This window comes from Saimiri boliviensis, chromosome 6 (genome assembly GCF_048565385.1).
Source record: "Saimiri boliviensis isolate mSaiBol1 chromosome 6, mSaiBol1.pri, whole genome shotgun sequence".
Lineage (NCBI taxonomy): Eukaryota > Metazoa > Chordata > Mammalia > Primates > Cebidae > Saimiri > Saimiri boliviensis.
Window position 1 is genome coordinate 84,525,907 of NC_133454.1, and position 12,055 is coordinate 84,537,961.

Consider the following 12,055-nt stretch of genomic DNA (forward strand, 5'->3'; position numbering starts at 1 on the left):
CTTTGATATTTTAGTCATGAAGTCTTTGCCCATGCCTATGACCTGAATGGTATTGCCTAGGCTTTCTTCCAGGGTTTCTATGATTTTAAGTATTACATTTAAGTCTTTAATCCATCTTGAGTTAACTTTTGTGTAAGATCTAAGAATGGAGTCCAGTTTCAGTTTTTCTGCATCTGGCTAGCCAGTTTTCCCAATACCATTTATTAAATAGGGAATCCTTTCCCCATTGCTTGTTTTTGTCAGGTTTGTCAAAGATCAGATGGTTGTAGATGTGTGGTGTCATTTCTGAGGCCTCTGTTCTGTTCCATTGGTCCACATACCTGTTTTGGTATTAATATCATGCTGTTTTGGTTACTGTAGCCCTGCGGTATTGTTTGAAGTCAGGTAGCGTGATGCCTCCAGCTTTGTTCTTTTTGCTTAGAATTGTCATGGCCAAATGGGCTCTTTTTTGAAATTCTGAAATTTGAAGTAGTTTTTTTTTCCAATTCTGTGAAGAAAGTCAATGGTAGCTTGATGGGAATAGCATTGAGTCTATAAATTACTTTGGGTAGTATGGCCATTTTCACAATACTGATTCTTTCTATCCATGAGCATGGAATGTTTTTCCATTTGTTTGTGTCCTCTCTTATTTTCTTAAGCAGTGGTTTGTAGTTCTCCTTGAAGAGGTCTTTCACATCCTTTGTAAGATGTATTCCTAGGTATTTTATTGTCTTTGTAGCAATTGGGAATGGGAGTTCACTCATGATCTGGCTGTTTTGTCTATTATTGGTGTATAGGAATGCTGATGGTTTTTGCACATTGATTTTTTTGAATCCTGAGACTGCTGAAGTTGCTGTTCAGCTTAAGGAGTTTTTGGTCTGAGATGATGGAGTTTTCTAAATATACAATCATGTCATCTGCAGAGAATATTTGACTTCCTCTCTCCCTATTTGAATACTCTTTATATCTTTCTCCTGCCTGATTGCCCTGATTGCCCCAACTTACAATACTATGTTGAATAGGAGTGGTGAGAGAGGGCATCCTTGTCTTGTGCTGGTTGTCAAAGGAAATGCTTCCAGCTTTGGCCCATTCAGTATAATATTGACTGTGGGTTTGTCATAAATAGCTCTTTTTATTTTGAGATACGTTCCTTCGAAACCTAGTGTATTGAGAGTTTTTAGGATGAAGGGGTGTTGAATTTTATCAAAGGTCCTCTCTGCATGTATTGAGATAATCTTGTGGTTTTTGTTATTGGTTCTGCTTATGTGATGGATTACATTTATTGATCTGTGTATGTTGAACCAGCCTTGCATCCCAGGGATGAAGCCAACTTGATTGTGGATAAGCTTTTTGATGTGCTACTGGATTCTGTTTGCCAGTACTTTATTGAGGATTTTTGCAACCATTTTCATCAGGGATATTGGCCTGAAATTTTCTTTTTTTGTTGTGTCTATGCCAGGTTTTGGTGTCAGGATGATGCTGGGCTCATAAAATGAGTTATGGAGGAGTCCCTCTTTTTCTATCATTTGGAATAGTTTCAGAAGGAATGGTACTAACTCCTCTTTGTACTTTTTTTTTTTTTGGTGTGTGTGTTTGTTCTTTTTTTTTCCTCATTGCATTTAAGGTTTGGGGGTACATGTGAAGAACATGCAAGATTGTTGCATAGGTACACACATGGCAGTGTGATTTGCTGCCTTCCTTCCCCTCACCTATATCTGTCATTTCTCCCCATGCTATCTCTCCCCACCTCCCCACGCCCCCATCCCTCCCCCATTTCCCCCCAACGGACCCCAGTGTGTAGTGCTCCGCTCCCCGTGTCCATGTGTTCTCATTGTTCAACACCCGCCTATAAGTGAGAACATGCAGTGTTTGGTTTTGTGTTCTTGTGTCAGTTTGCTGAGAATGATGGTTTCCTGTTTCATCCATGTCCCTACAAAGGACACGAACTCATCATTTTTGATGGCTGCATAATATTCCATGGTGTATATGTGCCACATTTTCCCTGTCCAATCTATCATCGATGGGCATTTGGGTTGATTCCAGGTCTTTGCTATTGTGAACAGTGCTGCAATGAACATTCGTGTGCATGTGTCCTTATAGTAGAACAATTTATAATCCTTTGGATATATACCCAGTAATGGGATTGCTGGACCAAATGGAATTTCTATTTCTAGGTCCTTGAGGAATCACTATACTGTCTTCCACAATGGTTGAACTAATTTACACTCCCACCAACAGTGTAAAAGTGTTCCTATTTCTCCACACCCTCTCCAGCATCTGTTGTCTCCAGAGTTTTTAATGATAGCCATTCTAACTGGTGTGAGATGGTATCTCAATGTAGTTTTGATTTGTATTTCTCTAATGACCAGTGATGATGAGCATTTTTTCATACGTTTGTTGGCCTCCTATATGTCTTCTTTTGTAAAGTGTCTGTTCATATCCTTTGCCCACTTCTGAATGGGTTTGTTTGTTTTTTTCTTGTAGATCTGTTTTAGTTCTTTGTAAATTCTGGATATCAGCCCCTTGTCAGATGGGTAAACTGCAAAAATTTTTTCCCATTCAGTTGGTTGCTGATTCACTCTAGTGATTGTTTCTTTTGCCGTGCAGAAGCTGTGGAGTTTGATTAGGTCCCATTTGTCTATTTTGGCTTTCGTTGCCAATGCTTTTGGTGTTTTGGTCATGAAGTCCTTACCTATGCCTATGTCCTGAATGGTTTTGCCTAGATTTTCTTCTAGGGTTTTTATGGTGTTAGGTCTTATGTTTAAGTCTTTAATCCATCTGGAGTTAATTTTAGTGAAAGGTGTCAGGAAGGGGTCCAGTTTCTGCTTTCTGCACATGGCTAGGCAGTTTTCCCAACACTATTTATTAAACAGGGATTCCTTTCCCCATTGCTTGTTTTTGTTAGGTTTCTCAAAGATCGGATGGTTGTAGATATGTTGTGTTTCCTCTGAGGCCTCTGTTCTGTTCCATTGGTCTATATCTCTGTTTTGGTACCAGTACCATGCTGTTTTGCTTACTGCAGCCATGTAGTATAGTTTGAAGTCCGGTAGTGTGATGCCTCCTGCTTTGTTCTTTTTGCTTAGAATTGACTTGGCTCTGCGGGCTCTCTTTTGTTCCATATGAAGTTTAAGGTGTTTTTTTCCAGTTCTGTGAAGAAGGTCATAGGTAGCTTGATGGGGATAGCGTTGAATCTGTAAATTACTTTGGGGAGTATGGCCATTTTGACGATGTTGATTCTTCCTAACCATGAACATGGAATATTTCTCCATCGGTTTGTGTCCTCTCTTATTTCGTTGAGCAGTGGCTTATAGTTCTCCTTGAAGAGGTCCTTTACATTCCTTGTTAGTTGTATTCCTAGGTATTTTATTCTCTTTGTAGCAATTGTGAATGGCAGTTCATTCTTGATTTGTCTCTCTTTAAGTCTGTTGCTCGTGTATAGGAATGCTTATGATTTTTGCACGTTGATTTTGTATCCTGAGACTTTGCTGAAGTTGTTTATCAGTTTCAGGAGATTTTAGGCTGAGACAATGGGGTCTTCTAGATATACAATCATGTCATCTGCAAATAGAGACAGTTTGATTTCCTCCTTTCCTATTTGAATACCCTTTATTTCTTTTTTCTTGCCGGATTGCTTTGGTTAGAACTTCCAGTACTATATTGAATAGGAGTGGTGAGAGAGGGCATCCTTGTCTAGTGCCAGATTTCAAAGGGAATGCTTCCAGTTTTTGCCCATTCAGTATGATATTGGCTGTTGGTTTGTCATAAATAGCTTTTATTATTTTGAGATACTTTCCATCAATACTTAGTTTATTGAGGGTTTTTAGCATAAAGGGCTGTTGAATTTTGTCAAAGGCCTTCTCTGCATCAATTGAGATAATCATGTGGTTTTTGTCTTTGGTTCTGTTTATGTGGTGAATTACGCTTATGGACTTGTGTAAGTTGAACCAGCCTTGCATCTCTGGGATGAAGCCTACTTGATCATGGTGGATAAGCTTTTTGATGTGCTGTTGCAATCGGCTTGCCAGTATTTTATTAAAGATTTTTGCATCTATGTTCATCATGGATATTGGCCTGAAGTTTTCTTTACTTGTTGAGTCTCTGCCGGGTTTTGGTATCAGGATGATGTTTGTCTCATAAAATGATTTGGGAAGGATTCCCTCTTTTTGGATTATCTGAAATGGTTTCAGAAGGAATGGTACCAGCTCCTCTTTGTATGTCTGGTAGAATTCGGCTGTGAACTCATCTGGACCTGGGCTTTTTTTGGGTGGTATGCTCTTAATTGCTGCCTCAACTTCAGACCTTGTTATTGGTCTATTCAGGGTTTCAACTTCTACCTGGTTTAGGCTTGGGAGGATGCAGGTGTCCAGGAATTTATTAATTTCTTCCAGGTTTATTAGTTTATATGCATAGAGTTGTTTGTAATAATCTCTGATGATGGTTTGGATTTCTGTGGAATCTGTGGTGATATCCCCTTTATCGTTTTTTATTGCATCAATTTGGTTATTCTCTCTTTTCTTTTTTATTAATCTGGCTAGTGGTCTGTCTATTTTGTTGATCTTTTCAAAAAACCAGCTCCTGGATTTATTAATTTTTTGAAGAGTTTTTTTGTGTCTCTATTTCCTTCAGTTCTGCTCTCATCTTAGTTATTTCCCGTCTTCTGCTAGGTTTTGAGTTTTTTTTTTTAATCTTGCTCCTCTAGCTCTTTCAATTTTGATGATAGGGTGTCAATTTTAGATCTCTCCTTTCTTCTCATGTAGGCATTCATTGCTATATATTTTCCACTAGAGACTGCTTTAAATATGTCCCAGAGATTCTGGTATATTGTGTCTTCGTTCTCATTGGTTTCGAAGAACATCTTTATTTCTGCCTTCATTTCATTGTTTATCCAGTCAACATTCAAGAGCAAGTTGTTCAGTTTCCATGAAGCTGTGTGTTTCTGAATTAGTTTCTGCATTCTGAGTTCTAACTCAATTGCACTGTGGTCTGAGAGACTGTTTGTTATGATTTCCGTTCTTTTGCATTTGCTGAGGAGTGATTTATTGCCAATTATGTGGTCAATTTTAGAGTAGGTGTGATGTGGTGCTGAGAAGAATGTATATTCTGTGCATTTGGGTTGGAGAGTTCTGTAAATGTTTATTAGGTTTGCTTGTTCCAGGTCTGAGTTCAGGTCCTGGATATCCTTGTTAATTTTCTGTCTGGATGATCTGTCTATTATTGACAATGGGGTGTTAAAGTCTCCCACTATTATTGTGTGGGAGTCTAAGTCTCCTTGTAAGTCATTAAGAACTTGCCTTATGTATCTGGGTACTCCTGTATTGGGTGTGTATATATTTAGGATCATTAGCTCTTCTTGTTGCAGCGATCCTTTTACCATTATGTAATGTCCTTCTTTGTCTCTTTTGATCTTTGTTGCTTTAAAGTCTATTTTATCAGAGATGAGAATTGCAACTCCTGCTTTTTTTTGCTTTCTATTTGCTTGGTAGATCTTCCTCCATCCCTTTATTTTCAGCCTTTGTGTATCCTTGCATGTAAGATGGGTTTCCTGGATACAGCACACTGATGGGTTTTAGCTTTTTATCCAATTTGCCAGTCTGTGTCTTTTGATTGGGGCATTTAGTCCATTTACATTTAGGGATAGTATTGTTATGTGTGAATTTGATACTGTCATTTTGATGTTAGCTGGCTGTTTTTTTGGTTAGTTGATGCAGAGTCTTGATTGTGTTGATGCTATTTACCATTTGGTATGTTTTTGGACTGGCTGGTACTGGTTGTTTCTTTATATGTGTAGAGCCTCTTTCAGGAGTTCTTGTAGAGCAGGTTTGGTGGTGATGAAATCTCTGAGTACTTGCTTGTTCACAAAGGATTTTATTTTTCCTTCACTTACGAAGCTTAGTTTGGCTGGATAGGAGATTCTGGGTTGAAAGTTCTTTTCCTTAAGGATGTTGAATATTGGCCCCCAATCTCTTCTGGCTTGTAGGGTTTCTGCTGAGAGATCTGCTGTGAGTCTAATGGGCTTCTTTTTGTGGGTAACCCGACCTTTCTCTCTGGCTTCCCTTAGCATTTTCTCTTTCATTTCAACCCTGGTGAATCTGACGATTATGTGCCTTGGGGTTGCTCTTCTTGAGGAATATCTTTGTGGTGTTCTCTGTATTTCCTGGACTTGAATATTAGCCTGCCTTGCTAGGTTGGGGAAGTTTTCCTGGATAATATCCTGAAGAGTATTTTCCAGCTTGGATTCATTCTCTTAGTCACATTCAGGTACACCTATCAAACGTAGATTATGTCTTTTCACATAGCCCCACATTTCTTGAAGATTTTGTTCATTCCTTTTTGCACTTTTTTCTCTGTCCTTGCCTTCTCTTTTTATTTCATTGAGTTGATCTTCGACCTCTAATATCCTTTCTTCTGCTTGGTCAATTCGGCTGTTGAAACTTGTGCATGCTTCGTGAAGTTCTCGTGTTGTGTTTTTCTGCTCCATCAGTTCACTTATATTCCTCTCTATGTTGTCCATTCTCGTTAGCATTTTGTCCAATATTTTTTCAAGGTTCTTAGTTTCTTTGCATTGGGTTAGAACATGTTATTTTAGCTTACTGTAGTTTCTGACTACACACCTTCTGAAGTCTGATTCTGTCATTTCTTCACACTCTTCTGTACAGTCTTGTTCCCTTGCTGGTGAGGAGTTGTGATCCCTTTTAGGAGGAGAGGTGTTCTGGTTTCTGGAGTTTTCATCCTTTTTGTGCTGGTTTTTTCCCATCTTTGTGGGTTTATCCACCTGTTGTCTTTGTAGTTACTGTCTTTCAGATTGGTTCTCTGAGTGAGCTTCCAGTTTGTGGATGCTGAAGTTACTTCTTTTTTTTTTTTTTTTTAAGCTTTCCTTCTAATAGTCTGGCCCCTCTGCTGTAGAACTCCTGAGGTCCACTCCAGGCTCTGCTTGCCTGGGGATCACCTGCAGCAGCTGCAGAACACTAAGGGTTGCTACCAGTTTCCTATTCTGCTATCTTTGTCCCAGAAGGATGCTCGCCAAATGTCAGTCCGTTCTCTCCTCTATGAGGTGACTCTTTGGATCTATGGGGGTCAGGGAGCTGCTTGAGGAGACAGTCTGTCTTTTATTGGGGCTCAAGTCTTGAGCTGTGAGCTCTGTTGTTCATTCAGAGCTGCTGGGCAGGTACGTTTAGGTCTGCTGCAGCTGAACTCATAAATCACTTTTTGTTCCCAGTTGCTCTGTCCCGGGAAGTTAGGGCTTTATGCGTTTCTGTTGTGCTGCTGTCCCCCTTTTTTTTTCTTTCAGGGCTTCCCTGCAGTTAGGAGTCTGCCCAGTCACTGTCTGCCTGCAGAGGCTTTGCTGAGCTGCTGTGGGCTCTGCCCAGCTCCCGTGTGATCTTCCCTGCAGTCCTGTTTATATGGGTGTAGTTAGAACTGCCTCAGCAATGGTGGCCCCACCTCTGTTATGGGGAACTCTCTCTATAGTGGCAGGTTGCCTCGGCAACGGCGGGTTGCTCAGCAACAGCTGGCTTCCTCAGCAATGGCTGTCTCCGTAGTGGTGGAGAGACTCAGTAATGGCGGACGCCCCTCCCTCACAGAGCTGGACCGTTCCAGGTTCAGCTGTGCTTGCTGTGAAATGCTCAAACCAGAGCGTTTTCAATTACTGTTTTTGTTGTCGTTGTTGTTGTTGGGGTGGGGGGGTGGGACCAACCGAGCCTGATCACCTGGCTCCCTCAGAGTCTTTTTTTTTTTTTTTTTTTTTTAATTGAATGACCCAGCGTTCCAGTCGCCTGTTGAAAAGGCGCCGGGGTCTCCTGTGCCGTGACTCACTGAGCCGGCTGAAACAGCGGCGCTGATGTTCCTCGCGTTTTTTTTTTCCTAGGAATCTCCTGGCCTGGCTCGCTATTTCAGTTGAATAGGCAACTCTGCTGTCTCAGGGCTCCAATCGCCAGCTAAGAGGGCTCCCAGACCAGTGGCCGCAACAGGGTGTGGTTAAAGCAGCCACACAGGCCAAATCAGCCCCGCAGGGGCCAAAACAGCTGCACCGGCCAAAACAGCGGCACTGGCGACCCCTCTGCCTGGGAATCTCCTGGTCTGTGGGCAATAAAAATTTGTCTGGAAATGCAGCGTCCACTCACCCTCTGCACTTTCACTGGAAGCTGAGGTCCTGAGCTGTTCTTAGTCGGCCATGTCCCAGCAGTCCTCCTCTTTGTACTTCTGGTAGAATTTGGCTGTGAATCTGTCTGGTCCTGGGCTTTTGTTTGGTATGCTAGTAATTACTGCCTCAATTTTAGTACTTGTTATTGGTCTATTTAGGGATTCAACTTCTTCCTGATTTAGTCTTGGGAGAGTGTATATGTCCAGGAACTTATCCATTTCTTCTAGATTTTCTAGCTTATTTGCATAGAGGTGTTTATAGTATTCTATGATGGTAGTTTGTATTTCTGTGGGATTGCAGGTGATCTCCCCTTTATCATTTTTTATTGTGTCTACTTGGTTCATATCTCTTTTCTTCTTTCTCTGGCTAGTGGTCCATTTTGTTGATCTTTTCAAAAAGCTCCTGGATTCATTGATTTTTTTTAAGGGTCTTTCATGTCTCTATCACCTTCAGTTCTGCTTTGGTCTTATTAATTTCTTATCTTCTGCTAGCTTTTGAATTTGCTCTTGCTCCTCTAGTTATTTTAATTGTGATGTTAGGGTGTCAATTTTAGATCTTTTCAAAAAGCTCCTGGATTCACTGATTTTTTTGAAGGGTCTTTCATGTCTCTATCACCTTCAGTTCTGTTCTGATCTTATTTATTCTTGTCTTTTGCTAGCTTCTGAATTTGCTCTTGCTCTTCTAGTCCTTTTATGATGTCACGGTGTCAATTTTAGATCTTTCCTGCTTTCTCTTGTGGGCATTAAGTGCTACAAATTTCCCTCTAAACACTGCTTTGACTATGTCCCAGAGATTCTAGTATGTTGTGTCTTTGTTCTCCTTAGTTTCAAAGAACTTATTTATTTCTGCCTTAATTTCATTATTTACCCAGTAGTCATTCAGGAGCAGGTTGTTGAGTTTCCACGTAGTTGTGTGGTTTTGAGTGAGTTTCTTAATTCTGAGTTCTAATTTGATTGCACTGTGGTCTGAGAGACTGTTTGTTATTATTTCTGTTCTTTTGCATTTGCTGAGGAGTGTTTTACTTTGAATTATGTCGTCAATTTTAGAATAAGTGTGATGTGGTGCTGAAAAGAATGTATATTCTGTTGATTTAGGGTGGAGAGCTCTGTAGATGTCCATTAGGTCCACTTGGTCCAGAGCTGAGTTCAAGTCCTAAATATCCTTGTTAATTTTCTGTCTTGTTGATCTGTCTAATATTGACAGTGGAGTGTTAAAGTCTCCTACTATTATTGTCTGGGAGTCTAAATCACTTTGTTGGTCTCTAAGAACTTGCTTTATGAATCTGGATGCTCTTGTAATGGGTGCATATGTATTTAGGATAGTTACTACTTCTTGTTGCATGGATCCTTTTACCATTATGTAATGACCTTTGTCTTTATCTTTGTTGGTTTAATGTCTATTGTATCAGAGACCAGGATTGCAACCCCTGCTTTTTTTGCTTTCCATTTGCTTGGTAAATATTTCTCCATCCCTTTATTTTGAGCCTATGTGTGTCTTTGCACATGAGATGGCTCTCCTGAATACAGCACACCAATGGGTCTTGACTCTTTATTCAATTTGCCAGTCTGTGTCTTTTAATTGGGGCATTTAGCCCATTTACATTTTAGGTTAATATTGTTATGTGTGAATTTGATCCTGTCATTATGATGCTAGTTGGTTATTTTGCCCATTATTTAATGGAGTTTCTTCATAGTGTCAATGGTCTTTACAATTTGATATGTTTTGTAATGGCTGGTGCCATTTTGTCCTTTCCATATTTAGTGCTTTCTTCAGGAACTCTTGTAAGGCAGGCCTGGTAGTGACAAAAATCTCTCAGCATTTGCTTGTCTGTAAAGGAATTTTTTCTTCTTAGCCTATAAAGCTTAGCTTAGCTGGATATGAAATTCTATGTTGAATTTTTCTTTCAGAATCTTGAATATTGGCCCCCACTCTTCTGGCTTGTAGAGTTTCTGCAGAGAGATCTACTGTTAGTCTGATGGGTTTTCTCCTTTGTGAATAACCTGGCCTTTCTTTCTGGCTGCCCTTAACATTTTTTCCTTCATTTCAACCTTAGTGAATCTGATGATTATGTGTCTTGGGGTTGCTCTTCTCCAGGAGTATTTTTGTGATGTTCTCCGTATTTTCTGAATTTGAATGTTGGCCTGTCTTGCTAGGTTGGGGAAGGGCTCCTGGATAATATCATGAAGTATGTTTTCCAACTTGGTTTCATTCTCCCTGTCACTTTCAGATACACCAATCAAACATAGGTTTGGTTTTCTCACATAGTTCCATATTTCTTGGTGGCTTTGTTTCTTTTCATTCTTTTTTCTCTAATCTTGTCTTCATGCTTTATTTCATTAGGTTCATCTTCAATCATGGATATCCTTTCTTCCACTTGATCGATTTGGCTATTAATACTTGCATATGCTTCACAATGTTCTCATGCTGTTTTTCAGTTCCATCAGGTCATTTATGCTCTTCTCTAAACTGGTTATTCTAGTTAGCAATTCCTCTAACCCCTTTTCAAGGTGCTTAGCGTTTCTGCATTGGGTTAGAACATGCTTCTTTAGCTTGGAGGAGTTTGTTACTACCCATATTCTGAAGCCTACTTCTGTCAATTCATCAAACTGATTCTCTGTCCAGTTTTGTTCCCTTGTTGGTAAGGAGTTGTATTCCTCTGGAGGAGAAAAGGTGTTTTGGGTTTTCAAATTTTCAGACTTCTTGTGCTATTTTTTCCTCATCTTTGTGGATTTATCTACCTTTTGTCTTTGATGTTGGTGACCTTTGGATGGAGTTTCTCTGTGGACATCCTTTGGGCTGATATTGATGCTATTCCTGTTTGTTAGTTTTCAATCTAGCAGTCAGTCCCCTTTGCTGCAGCTCTGCTGGAGTTTGCTGGAGGTCCACTCCAGACCGTTTGCCTGTATCACCAGCAGAGGCTACAGAACAGCAAAGATTGCTGCCTGCTCCTTCCTCTGGAAGCTTCATCCCAGAGGGGCACCTGCCAGATGCCAGCCAGAGCTCTACTGTATGATGTGTCTGTTGACCCCTGATGGGAGGTGTCTCCCAGTCAGGAGACATGGGGGTCAAGGACCCACTTGAGGAGGCAGTCTGTCCCTTAGCAGATCTTGAGCACTGTGCTGGGAGATCCACTGCTCTCTTCTGGGCTGGCAGGCACAAATGTTAGTCTGCTGAAGCTGTGCCCACAGCTTCCTCTTCCTGATCTCGTCAAATCCATATTCTTTATAGAAATCATTGTTGTGTGCACTGACTCTAAGGCTGCAACTATTCATGATCCATGTTACAAGAGCAGGTACCCATAATTAACAACTTTAGAAGAAATGGAAATGTAAAAATAGCTGAGTTAATATACATTCCAGTTTGTTTAGGGCAGTCACAATTTACCCATGTTGTCCTGACAGAATTATGAATTTACTCTCAAGTGTCCCAGTTTACACAGTTGCCCTGTCTCTAAAGCATGCTTTTGGATTTGAATATAATTACCTTTAGAAAAATAACAGTAACCCATGGAAGTGCCTAGAGACCTTTAAAATATGTAAAATAATTCAATCTTTAATCCTTGTGATTGGTTTTAGAAAGAAGTGGTGCCACGGAAAATGTTCTAACAAAGATTCAATAGCAATGTATCATTTTAAAATTTAAATATATTATTGTAATGTCCTATCTACTTAACTGCTGCTATGAAGATGAACACTCAGGGTCACACAGACCCTCATTTAGACACAGTTCTTGTTAAGACAGAGCAGGAAGCAAGATTTCAAAGCACTGGCAGGCTCTACATTAAATACATATTTCTTCTACCATCTGCCACCATATGTAAAATACCTCTATAATCCAAACTCATTTATTTGGCTTTTAATTTCTTCTGTAGTATTCTATTAAACTGGACTGGTATCACAGAGTTCATTAATGACAATACCTGATTAGAATGGAGCT

At 40.1% G+C, this 12,055-nt stretch overlaps 1 protein-coding gene across 1 annotated transcript in view; it reads left to right on the top strand.

Moving 5' to 3' along the window:
• PDE3B (phosphodiesterase 3B) overlaps positions 1–12,055 on the top strand; it is a 237,028-nt gene that overhangs the window by 205,329 nt on the left and 19,644 nt on the right. The window lies entirely within an intron of this gene.